Source organism: Mus musculus, chromosome 1 (genome assembly GCF_000001635.26).
Source record: "Mus musculus strain C57BL/6J chromosome 1, GRCm38.p6 C57BL/6J".
Lineage (NCBI taxonomy): Eukaryota > Metazoa > Chordata > Mammalia > Rodentia > Muridae > Mus > Mus musculus.
Genome location: NC_000067.6, coordinates 136035386 through 136045951, shown reverse-complemented (window position 1 = coordinate 136045951; position 10566 = coordinate 136035386). Strand labels below are relative to the sequence as shown.

General features: G+C 50.3%; 1 protein-coding gene across 9 annotated transcripts in view; it reads left to right on the top strand.

The window, feature by feature from the left end:
* Positions 1–5026: 5026 nt before the first annotated feature.
* The window catches only part of Igfn1 (immunoglobulin-like and fibronectin type III domain containing 1), an 87721-nt gene continuing 82181 nt past the window's right edge, over positions 5027–10566 (top strand). For 8 of the 9 annotated variants that reach the window (XR_001784087.1, XR_001784086.1, XR_387162.3 and 5 more), the window contains exons 1-2: positions 5027–5195; positions 5960–6064. The gene's annotated coding sequence lies outside the window, so the exon portion shown is untranslated. The remainder of the gene's footprint in view (positions 5196–5959; positions 6065–10566) is intronic. The other variant, XM_017319938.1, reaches the window with a different exon arrangement.

The following is a 10566-nucleotide window of genomic DNA, read 5'->3' as shown; positions in this document are numbered from 1 at the left end:
CACTCTAGTTCCTTAGCTCATGCAATTCTTGAACCTGAGAGGCTGAGAGTGCCACCCATGGTCCCAAAGCTTGGCTGCAATTTACCAGGGGTCTAGTTGGTTGATGTTTGAGGGTCTTCTTGGTTGGACAGGAGCCTCTGGGTTTTTTAAAAAGAATTATTTATTTATTTTATGTATATGAGTACACTATAGTTGTCTTCAGGCACACTAGAAGAGTTGTGTGTTGGATCCCATTACAGATGATTGTGAGCTACCATGTGATTGCTGGGAATTGAACTCAAGATCTCTGGAAGATCAATCAGTGCTCTTAACCTCTGAGCCATCTCTCCAGCCACCGTTCCCTGGGTTCTAATAAGAGTTGTAATTATTAAGAAGTCTGTTGGCAGCTGGAGTTGGGTGAGGGGCCTAGTTCCTCCTTAAACCTCAGCATTTGTACTCTTGGGAAGTCACAGGAAGATTATCTGAGAGAACTTCCCAGCCCCTGGACTGAGGAGGAGAGCTTTAGAGAGCCTGTTACCCGGGAGGCTCATGGGAAAGGCAGCCTGAGGTGGCAGCCCTGGCCAAGCAGCCTTAGCCCTGGTTTCTCTGAGCCTCTGTGTTTCATCTGGAAAGAAAGCAATCCCATTTACATCTGTGGCTACTGCAGATAAGGGTAGTGTGGGTGGCCACGTGCTGAGCTTTGGTCAGTAAGGCAGATGGCCCAGGGTAGAACTATCAAGACCTCCAGGACCTCTGGTGTTTTCTATGAACAAGCTCAAGGTGGCAGTGCCCACTATCTACATGGGAGCTGGCAAGCACCCCGACGCCACACCTAACAGCTCTCGGAATCACATCTGCCTGGATAGCCACAAAAGGAAAATTCTGTACGTTAGATCCCAATTTCCCCCTCAAGTGTGATCTATCTGTCAACCCACCCCCTCTCCTGAGCCCCTCTGAGGAGCTCTGTGTGGGCTGCGTGCCAGCGAGGAGGACCTAAATTGCTGTCCTTAGCCTCAGAGGAGGGCAGGACCATGTGGTAGTAGCCATGCCTACTATACACACCTAGCACTTACCCATATACCAGGCACTGTTCTAAGTGTGCCAGAGAGCTACTCCAAGCCTTCAGGGTCAGAACTGATAATACCCCTAGTCACAGATGAAGAAACCGAGGCACAGAGTAGCTAAGTAACACAAGGTCACATGGTTGTTATAGGCAGGTTGATTCATATTGGGGCAGCTGGGTTCCTGCTCCCTCTACATGACAGAGAAAACCAATCCTGTCCAAGAGCAGCAGAGGAGAGAATAAATTGTCCCACATGGTGGAAAGGGAAGCACCGTGTGCTTACATCCCAGCCTGCTTCTAGCTTCTGAGAACTGTGGGTAGTGTTGTGTGTCTGATGCACCCAAGATCTGATGATCCAGTGGGGAAGTTAGCTAAGCCATTTTGCAGACTGAGGTTCCAGACTGGTATCAAAGGAAGACCATCACTGGCTTTTGTGACCTCACCTCTCACAGCAGCCACCCACCGGGCATCATCCTCTCTTCAGTTTGGGATCATTTCTCCAGTGTCCTTTCAAGTCTGAACTGAGCTTTGGGAAACATTTGTTCTCAGTTTACCATCGGGGACCTGATAGACTCAGCCACAGAAACAATGGCCTGCTGCCTCGAGAGCCAGCAACAACGTAAAATTTGGAACACGCCCAGGCCAGACAATAATAGCTAACCCTGGAAGCCAGGGTCTTCCATGCCAGTCTCTGTTCTAAACAATACATACGTACATACATACATACATACATACATGCATGCATGCATACATACATGTGTATGTGTGTGTATGTATGTGTATGTGTGTGTTGTGTATGTATATAATTAATTTTCACTACATGATATATACTGTCTTATCAGTTAGGAGAGCAGACATAGGAAATGGCTCTATTAAGGTCACTCTGATAATTAAATCTTAATTGGGAATCAAGGGTTGTATATGCCCTGGAACAAGCCAGTCATTAGCCAGTCGAGGGAAGAATCTATATCAGCCCAGAAGAGTGAGCGAGTCTAAGGTTCAAAAGAGTGAAAGTGCATTTCATACACGATGCATGTCATCCAGCTAACCCTGTGCACCGCTTCCCATTGTATGCCAAACATGGAAGAAGAGGTTATGACTTTGGAGCCAGGACATCTGGGTTCTTGTCCTAAGCTAAAACAAAACTGCCCTTTCCTTTCCCCTCTGAGGTGCCCAGCAAGTCCAGTAAGGTGGGTATCTGATCACTGGAGAATGTGGCTGGGGCAGGACTGGTAAAGTATGACCAGGACTTTGAGTGCTGGCTTGATGGGACATCTATTGTTGCCCCAGAGCTGTGTTGCTCTGACCCCTGTCCTGAGCACCACCCCACAGTGTTCAGAAAGATCTAGGGCTCCATCACACTAATCTCAAAGAAAGGCTACACAGATGAGAAACCTTCCAGTGGACAGTGAAGGATGGTCAGGGCAAAGCAGGCAGTTCTGCTGAAGAAATTCATTGCGATCCCAGAAATTCTAGGAGTGTCCCCTGGTGTAGTACAGCCAGTCTGCAAGCCGGAGCCTTAGACTGAGATCTGGGGGCTGCTGAGAACAGACACTGTCTGGGGGGAGCTGCCCGTCATCACCATGGCTTCCTTGGGCTTCCTGGTCTTGATCCTAGGGCTCAGCTCACATAGAGAGCAGTACTGTAGGGGCCCATCTCATTGCCAACGCAGGGAACAGAGGAAAAAGGAACCCCATGTCCATTTTCACAAAGTGTTCCCTTGCAGGATTTTCCCGGGGAAAATGCTTTGGGGACCACGGAGAAAAGCTTTGAGTCTCCCAGGGAAGACAATCAGACTCAGACGTCATTGATGGAAAGTGACTGGGTGCTCCGGGGATGAATGGGCTGGAGCACCTGAAAGGAAGGATCAGACAAACATGACGGACACCGGGACACTCCTTGCTGGTGTTCACTCTGGTGTTTATGTCATGGTAGAACTATGTTGTCTTCAGTGCCCTCCATGAGAGAAGGGGGTTAGTTGAACCAGGATCTGAGATCAGGTTAGACTGCTATTCTGGTTTCCCAACTGCCATCACTTAGTCCCCTTCACAATGGCTGAGGTCATCATCTCCTCATTCCCCCAGGATGCCACTGAATTCTCTGGTCTGCCTCCTTCCCTTTCTCATCCCTTCCTACTGCAATTTAGACCTAGGGTTCTGGAACTAGCCAGGCTTTGACATTTCCCAGCTTTTGGATCACGACTAAGTCTCTCTTAGGCCTCTTCTTCTGGATGGGGCTAGCACCAGTACCTGCCAGGGCTAAGGTCCAGGAGGACCAGGCCTCTGAAGGCTGCTTGGCTGAGTGCTCAGTAATCAGCAGCTGCTGTTGATGGGGCACTAACCGGTGTCCAGGCTCTGGATGCCCTAGATTCATCTGTCTAAAACACAACTTTGGTCATGGGGCTCCCGGAGAGACAGCTGATGCCTCCTGTGGTCCCCGATTCCCTTGCTTGGCACACAGGATTCTCAGTGGGCTGCTACCAACCTTCTCCCTCACCACAGTCCCCATCAGCCCCTAGCTATACCACGATGCTGTTCTGTTCCCTTCCTTCTCTCTATCAGCCTTGGGTCCTCCCCTTCAAGCCTGTGCTCATGGAATGTTCCCTCCCAGGAACATCAGCCACTCCTGTCTCTACCCACCCTCCCACCCTCCCCTCCTCCTCCTCCTGCTGCTGAGACCTGTTTGAAAATCTCTTTGTCTATGTTTCCTTCTCTGCCTTCTGTTTTTACTCATTTTCTTTCCTCAAAGCCTTTGTCTATTGGTCTCTCCTTAGCCATAGTCTGGGACACTGGCAGGGACCTCTTGCATGTCCAATCACCTTGCTGCACATTTTTGCACACTGCTCTCTCTAGAGAATGCAGACTACTGTCCTGTGCACTGCTCCATCCTGCAGGGCCCAGCACTGTTCCTGACAGACTGGAGGTGCCCAAAAGTAGCCTACATTGGGGTGAGAGGGGATGTATTCTTCCGGAGCTCATGATACTGAAGTGAACATTAGCATGGCAAGCAGGCACTCTTGAGAGCCACCTCTATAACCTAATGTCTGAAGTACAGCTGACATGCAGAGGTCCCAGGCTCTGAAAAGATAAAACTCACCAAGCAATCTCTGCCCCCGGGTAAAGGCCCAGGTGTCAGGGAAAGGAAATCTACTTTGTTAACCGGCACAACACTGGCTCATATCACAGAGAATGGTGACTGCTTATTGGACACCTACCTTGTGCTAGCAATTTATTTAATCCCCTCACGTTCCCTTCTGAGTAGCTTTTTACCCCACTTTACAGACTTGGGGGGAGGAGGGCTGAGGGCCTGAGAGTTGAGGTTAGCCTCAAGGAGACTGTTAATCTAGCAAGCCTCGCTGTTAGAAGCTGCAAAAGTATCTCCATAGCTTTCCCCCTAAGGTAAATGCTGAACACTCATTTTACTTTCACAGCAGCTGGGAGACAGCAGCGACTGACCCCGTTCACGGGCGCTAGAAGGGATGTGAAGAAGCAAATGGCCCGAAGTTGCACAGCTGCTGAGCCACGATGCTGGGATTTGAGCTCTCACAAGTTGGCTCGAAAAGCCTTGCCCCTAACTTCTGCCCACACTTCGTGGAGACAGCTCTCGAGTTCAGACCCAGGTCAGGGCTCTCTCTTCTATTTAATCCCTTTCACATTTTAACTTCTGTCTAAGAAAGCATCTCCCAGCCAATCTCTATACAGAAAACTCACGGTGATCTCTAGGCACTGCCAGGCATTAAGCCAAACCCATCGGGCTCTCTAGAGGCAGGGCCATGGACAAACACTGGCTGGTGGCACTGTCCCAAGCAGCACAGCTAATCCCATCTTTCTCCCCCAGAGGTGGGTGCTGCAACCCCACCCCCACCCCCCGGCAGGTGGCCTGGCTCTATTTCTTCTCCTTTAGGTAGGCGAGCTGTGAGGGGGTGACTAAGCCTTAAGTAAACAGGGGCCCCCCCCTCCTCCAACTCTATTTCAGGATGAAACACATCCCTCAGTCTCCATCACACAGTTATCAGCTACTTGCCTGGGGTTAGATCTTCATTACTGTTTGAACTGCTGCTCCTGGCCGGGGGCTCCTGGGACGCCAAGCTGCCTTCGTGCCTCTCTGCATCTCCCTCGGCCTCTGGCTCAGCCGCCCTGCCACTAGGAACCAGGTACACTTCACCTGATTAAGCTTCAGCGTGTGCGACACACCCATAAAGGGAGGGAGGAGAGGAAGGGGCTCCTGAGTAGGGGATAGGCCACTCCTGTCCTGCTGTGATTGGCTGCTCTGAGCCTGGGCGAGAGACTGGGCTGGAGTCTGGGGAGAGCCTAAGGAAGTCCTCCAAGTACTGCCCAAATGAGAGGCACAGGGGAGATTGCTTGTGTGGCCCAGAAGTAAGGTCTTAGGAAGAACTCTGCAAGCAATGCAGAGGGAACACGCGGGGGATCGGGGAGGGGTGCCCTTTGTTTAATAGAGATGATTCTAGAGTGGCTTTCATGGGACTGGTTAGGCTGGGGCTGTTTGAGGATTACCAGATCCTTTTAGGCTAAACGGAGGGGGACAGAGCTGCAGTGGTTCTCTAGCACAGTTCCAAGGCAGCATGGTGGTGGTGGTGATGATGGTGATGGTGGTAGCGGCAGGGATTGGCTTTGGCTTTGCACAGCTGGAGCTGCCAAGGACTGCAGAATACAGAGAGGGTGATACATTTGTAGAACGACCCAAAGCCAGAGTACTGGAGCCCATGACTGTTGCCTGGAACTGTCCTCAAGACTCCTTGAGGAAAATGGCCCAAAGAGAGAAAAGAAGTTTACCTGTGGACATGCATGTAGCCCAGATCTGGCTGAGGAGAGCAGCCTAGCCAGGGAGGAAGTGTAGGCTAGAATCTGGGGGATCCAGGTTCCAGCCTCACCCTCACTCCCTGCTGCTTCTGTACAGATGGGAGCCTGGGCACAGGCTGCGAGCCAGGAAAGGACCCTTCCTAGCAGTAACGGGAAGCCCTAATCCCCACCACACAGACAAGCTGAGAAAAACAGATGACAGGTACTCACACTGAAAGGCTTAGTACACCCCAGACCCATTGCATGTGTACGTTCATGTGCTCATGTGTGCGTGTGCACACAACACTCATTGTCCTCTTACAGTACCCAGTGAAATGGCACTGCTCGTTTTCAGTTGACTCGATGAAGGCAGCTTGACCTGCCAGAAATTGCATGCTAGGAAGACTGCCTTGGGAGTTAGAGCCTGGCTCTGTATCTGTGGGTGCAGCTACCTCTCCATAATGCCCAATGCAGCTGGAGAAGGTCCAGGGTCCGGTATAGGTCCATTCAGGCCTGGCCTAAGCTGCTCCTGTATTACAGCAGAAGCCCAGCATTGAGGAGAAGATCTCTGCTGGTTCCTTTTACCTCATATTTCCTTATTGAGGAGACAGAAACCTAGAGAGAGCAAGTCACTGACAGGTGTCAGCTCTGAAGGGACCAGACGTCAGCAGTTTCAAACTTGAGTTGTTAGCACAGGCTGTGTCCACCATGTCTTCTGTTCATTCCTGGCATCTTTTGTGTCATGAGCCTATTACCAACCATGACATATGCTCACTCCCACGCCTTCCCACATTCTCTATATCAAGCTCTACAGGGCCAGTCATTGTTTTTGGAATACTCAATACTCTGTGTAAGCAACTGAGGAGTGTGCATCATTGCAAACACATCTCAAATCCCCTCATTCATGTGAGCCGACCTTGTGGGAAACCATAGGCAAGTTTGGTAGGCTCTGTAGTCATCTGAAAAAGAGGGGCTGAGTGAGGAGGTTCCCTTGCCTGAGGTCATACAGTGAGTGTCAGCAGAGCTGATGCTAGGCCCAGAGCCTTGACCCTGTGTTCCTCCGTGCTTAGTTAGTTACTAGATCAAGTGAGCATTCTTGGGCTTGTCTGCCCCCAGATTCTGTTAGGGAGAGAATTCCAGCCAGAGGAAACTCTGAGCCAAGTCTCAGTGGGGTGGTCTAGCTAGCTGAAGACTGGCCAAGATGGCTGGGAGTCTCTGGTAACTGTGACAGGAGGTCACATTGAACAGTTGTTGTAGTGATGTGAACAGGAGCCACCCACATTCACTGTGTGCCCACGTGGAAGGGTCAGACTAAGGGTCTTTGCATCAACATCCCTGTCCTTACAGCTAGGACAGAGGTGGTTGCTGCTCCCACTGCAGTTAAGAAAGTGAGGCAGGTAGAGGGTGTTTGTTTGTTTGTTTAAGGTATTTGTTCTTGGACAAAAAGCCCTAAAATGGTATATTCTAAAAATATTAATAGAATGTATTACATTTGCATTATTCGCTACCCATCATGTGAGATAATAATCGTGGCTACTCATAGGATACAGTGTGATGCTTGTTTATTAGGAATTTTATGCATGTACCCATACATCAGCGCATGTAGAGCTTTAAGAGTTTCATTTATGCATGTATGTTTGTGTGCATATGTGTAAGCATCTGTGTGCCATGGAACACGTGTGGAGGCCAGAGGACAACTTAGGTCTATTTTTCTCCTTTCACCATGTGGGACCTGGGGAATGAACTCTGGCCATTGGGCCTGGCGAGCAAGCACTGAGCCATCTTACTGGTCAAACATGTAGAGTTTTAGATTCAGCTCAAAGCTGCTTGGTTCGTGCGTGGCAGAGAGAGACGTGTACCCAGACGCTGGGCTGAATTTATGCTCTAACCTCCCCACTTGCTTTATAAGGGAAGGAACAATCTCATAAGGAGACTTCTTCCTGGTCCATCTGATAGCATCCTTTGACAAACGCAGATCATAGGTTGGACCCTGGCTGTGTCATTACCACAGACACGGGGACTGGCTCCATGGGGTAAGGCTGAGCTCAACTGGGGCCCACTGTCCACTCTGCCTATGGAATCCCAGAGCTGTGGAGGGAGGGCTTATACCTTGGGAAGCAGACAGTACAGTTTTAGGCTTGCTTAGGCAGCAAGCTCAAGCCTGGGGGTGGGGTGGGGAGGGTCCTTCTGGTATCCCATTGTTTACTCCAGCTCTGCTTGCTCTTCAGCCCTTGTGAAATAGTGCTAATGAGTTAGGAGCTGATGGGACACACGAGTTAGTTAGTTCTTGCCCAGGCCTTCTGGCAAGAATAAAAGCCCCAGAGGGCACCTCAGGATTGTGGCCTGTGGGACCTAGGACCTGACACCCAGAGGTAAGTGTCTTTCTGTAGGGCCTACCCAGTGCCCCCTCTGCCAAGGACTTGCATAGACTCAACCCAGTAGCTCATGCCAACTGTTCTGGATCACAGGCTGCAGAGGCAGTCCGACAGCGGCTTCAATTTAAAACTCCTGTACGTTAGGAACACCCTGGATGTTCTGGACCAAGGAAGTAACATGACTGGATTATGATCATGCTCTCTTGGTTCCTAACAAGAATGGCCAGTGATGAGAAACGATGAGTTTGGAGTAGATCAGAGATAGCGGGCACGGAGGGGAGAGACAGATGCTGGCAGTATCTGGCGGTAACGTTGGTTTGAGTTGTTTGGATACCAGGTTACTAGCCTGAACAACTCGGTGGATGGTGGCACCACCCATTAAGATTGAGAAGGAGACAATTTGGGGCAAAGGTAAGTTTGATCATAAATGTGCTTGTTTTGAACAGGCACTGATGTACCTAGAGGACTGTTTCATCCAACAGCCAGAAAGACAAGTCAGGAGCCTGGGCTCAGGCAGATCTCAGGGTCAGAGTCTGTGACGAACACCAGGAAACCTCTAGAGAAGGGACTTCTGAGCAGAGGACTTGTGACTTAAATTGTACATTGAGCCAAGCAGGCTGAGGACAGAAGCCTGGGAAATAGCAATACTCAGATGTGAGGGGATGGTGAGAGAGGAGGCCAAGGCGCTGTTACTAAGGCCAGGGGTAGAACTCTGAGAAGGAGAGAGAGAATCAAGGGCATCAAATGAAGCAGACAGGAAGGGAAAGGGCGTTGACTGGAACATCCTCTACAACTGGCAACTGCAGAGCCAGCCGAGTCTGCTGGGGACTGTTTCATGGGGAAGGGACAGAGAGGTCAGCCTACAGAAGTCACGGGGTGGGTGACTGGAAAGGGATGGCAGCAGGTAGTTACAGAGAGGAGACCCCATGGCCATGGCTGGACCTGGGCCCTATGAAGGTCAAGGGGTGGGATAGAGGGTGAGGATAAGGAGACAGTGAGGCCCCGAGGAGCCCCCGTGAGTGGGCTGGTTTTGAGCTGACCACAGCTTCGTTGGTCAAGAGGAGTATGGTTGAAAAAAAAAATTAGACACAGGGAGGGGAATTCTCAGATCACACCTAATGACCTGGGTTTCTTGAAGCAGTATGCAAGGTTTTCTGGAGTACAGTGAAGGGAAAATACAGACTGGTGGCCTCAAGACAGGAATGGCTGGCTCTGCAGGGAACACTGGGAACCTGAAACAGTCCCACTTAGCTTCTTACAGCAGCACTGGGTGGCTCAGAGCAATCAGGCTGGGCTATGTTGGCTTTGCTGGCAGGTGTGTGAGGAAGGGCAAGGATGATGCTCTTGGCCAAGCAAGGAACGCAGAGTTGTTTGTTTTTTGAGACAGGGTTTCTCTGTGTAGCCCTGGCTGTCCTGGAACTCACTTTGTAGACCAGGCTGTCCTGGAACTCAGAAATCCGCCTGCCTCTGCCTCCCCAGTGCTGGGATTAAAGGCGTGCACCACCACTGCCCAGCATGAACACATTTCTAATCTTACAAATTTTCCTACACTAGACTTATTTATGCCAAGGTTGATTTCTAGCTAGCATTGAGTGCTTAATTCACAAGAAATCCTTAAAACTACCAGTCTGGGCAGAGCTCTGCAGTTACCAGGACTCACAGACGATGCTCAAGGTATCCTTCTGGTATAGCAGCTGTAAAGGGGAAGTTTATCCATCCCAGACTCTGAGTTACAGATGAGGTATTGGTACATAAATGCACCCATCTGCTTCTTTTATGAAATGAGGATCAAAACGTCAAGATTTCCAGTGAGTGACGAGCCCTGGGAGGGGCTTTGACAACACCAGGCTATCTAGCAGCAGAGAAATGTAATCAACACGGATCCTGCCCAGGCTTTGCCTTCATGATCACGTACTGTACCTCCTGCTAACCCCAGCTGAGACTGAGTGCCAGTTAAGGAAGACTTCTTAGTATCTCATAGCTTTCGGAGTCCAGAACTGTCTCTCTGTACCTTCTAGAAGCCCCATCTGCACGTCCCAGCCCTTCCCATCCTCCTGATACTTAGCACTGAATGTCAGTAGCCCTTGAAAAACTGAAACTCCCAACTGAAACTACTCTCTCGTCTTCAACCCCTCACAAAGAACCAAAGGCTTCACAGACATCTTCCATGCATGGTCAAAGGGAAACCTGGAAGAACGGCAACTCTGATCCGACATACAGCTCCTTACAGGCACTTGCTGTGCGACTGAGTCCTTGACACCTCCCACCATCCACATGTAGGCCTGGGCTGAGCCAGGGCTGGACTCTGCTGAGTGGCCACTCTGGAAGCTTCTAGGGCACATTTTTCTTG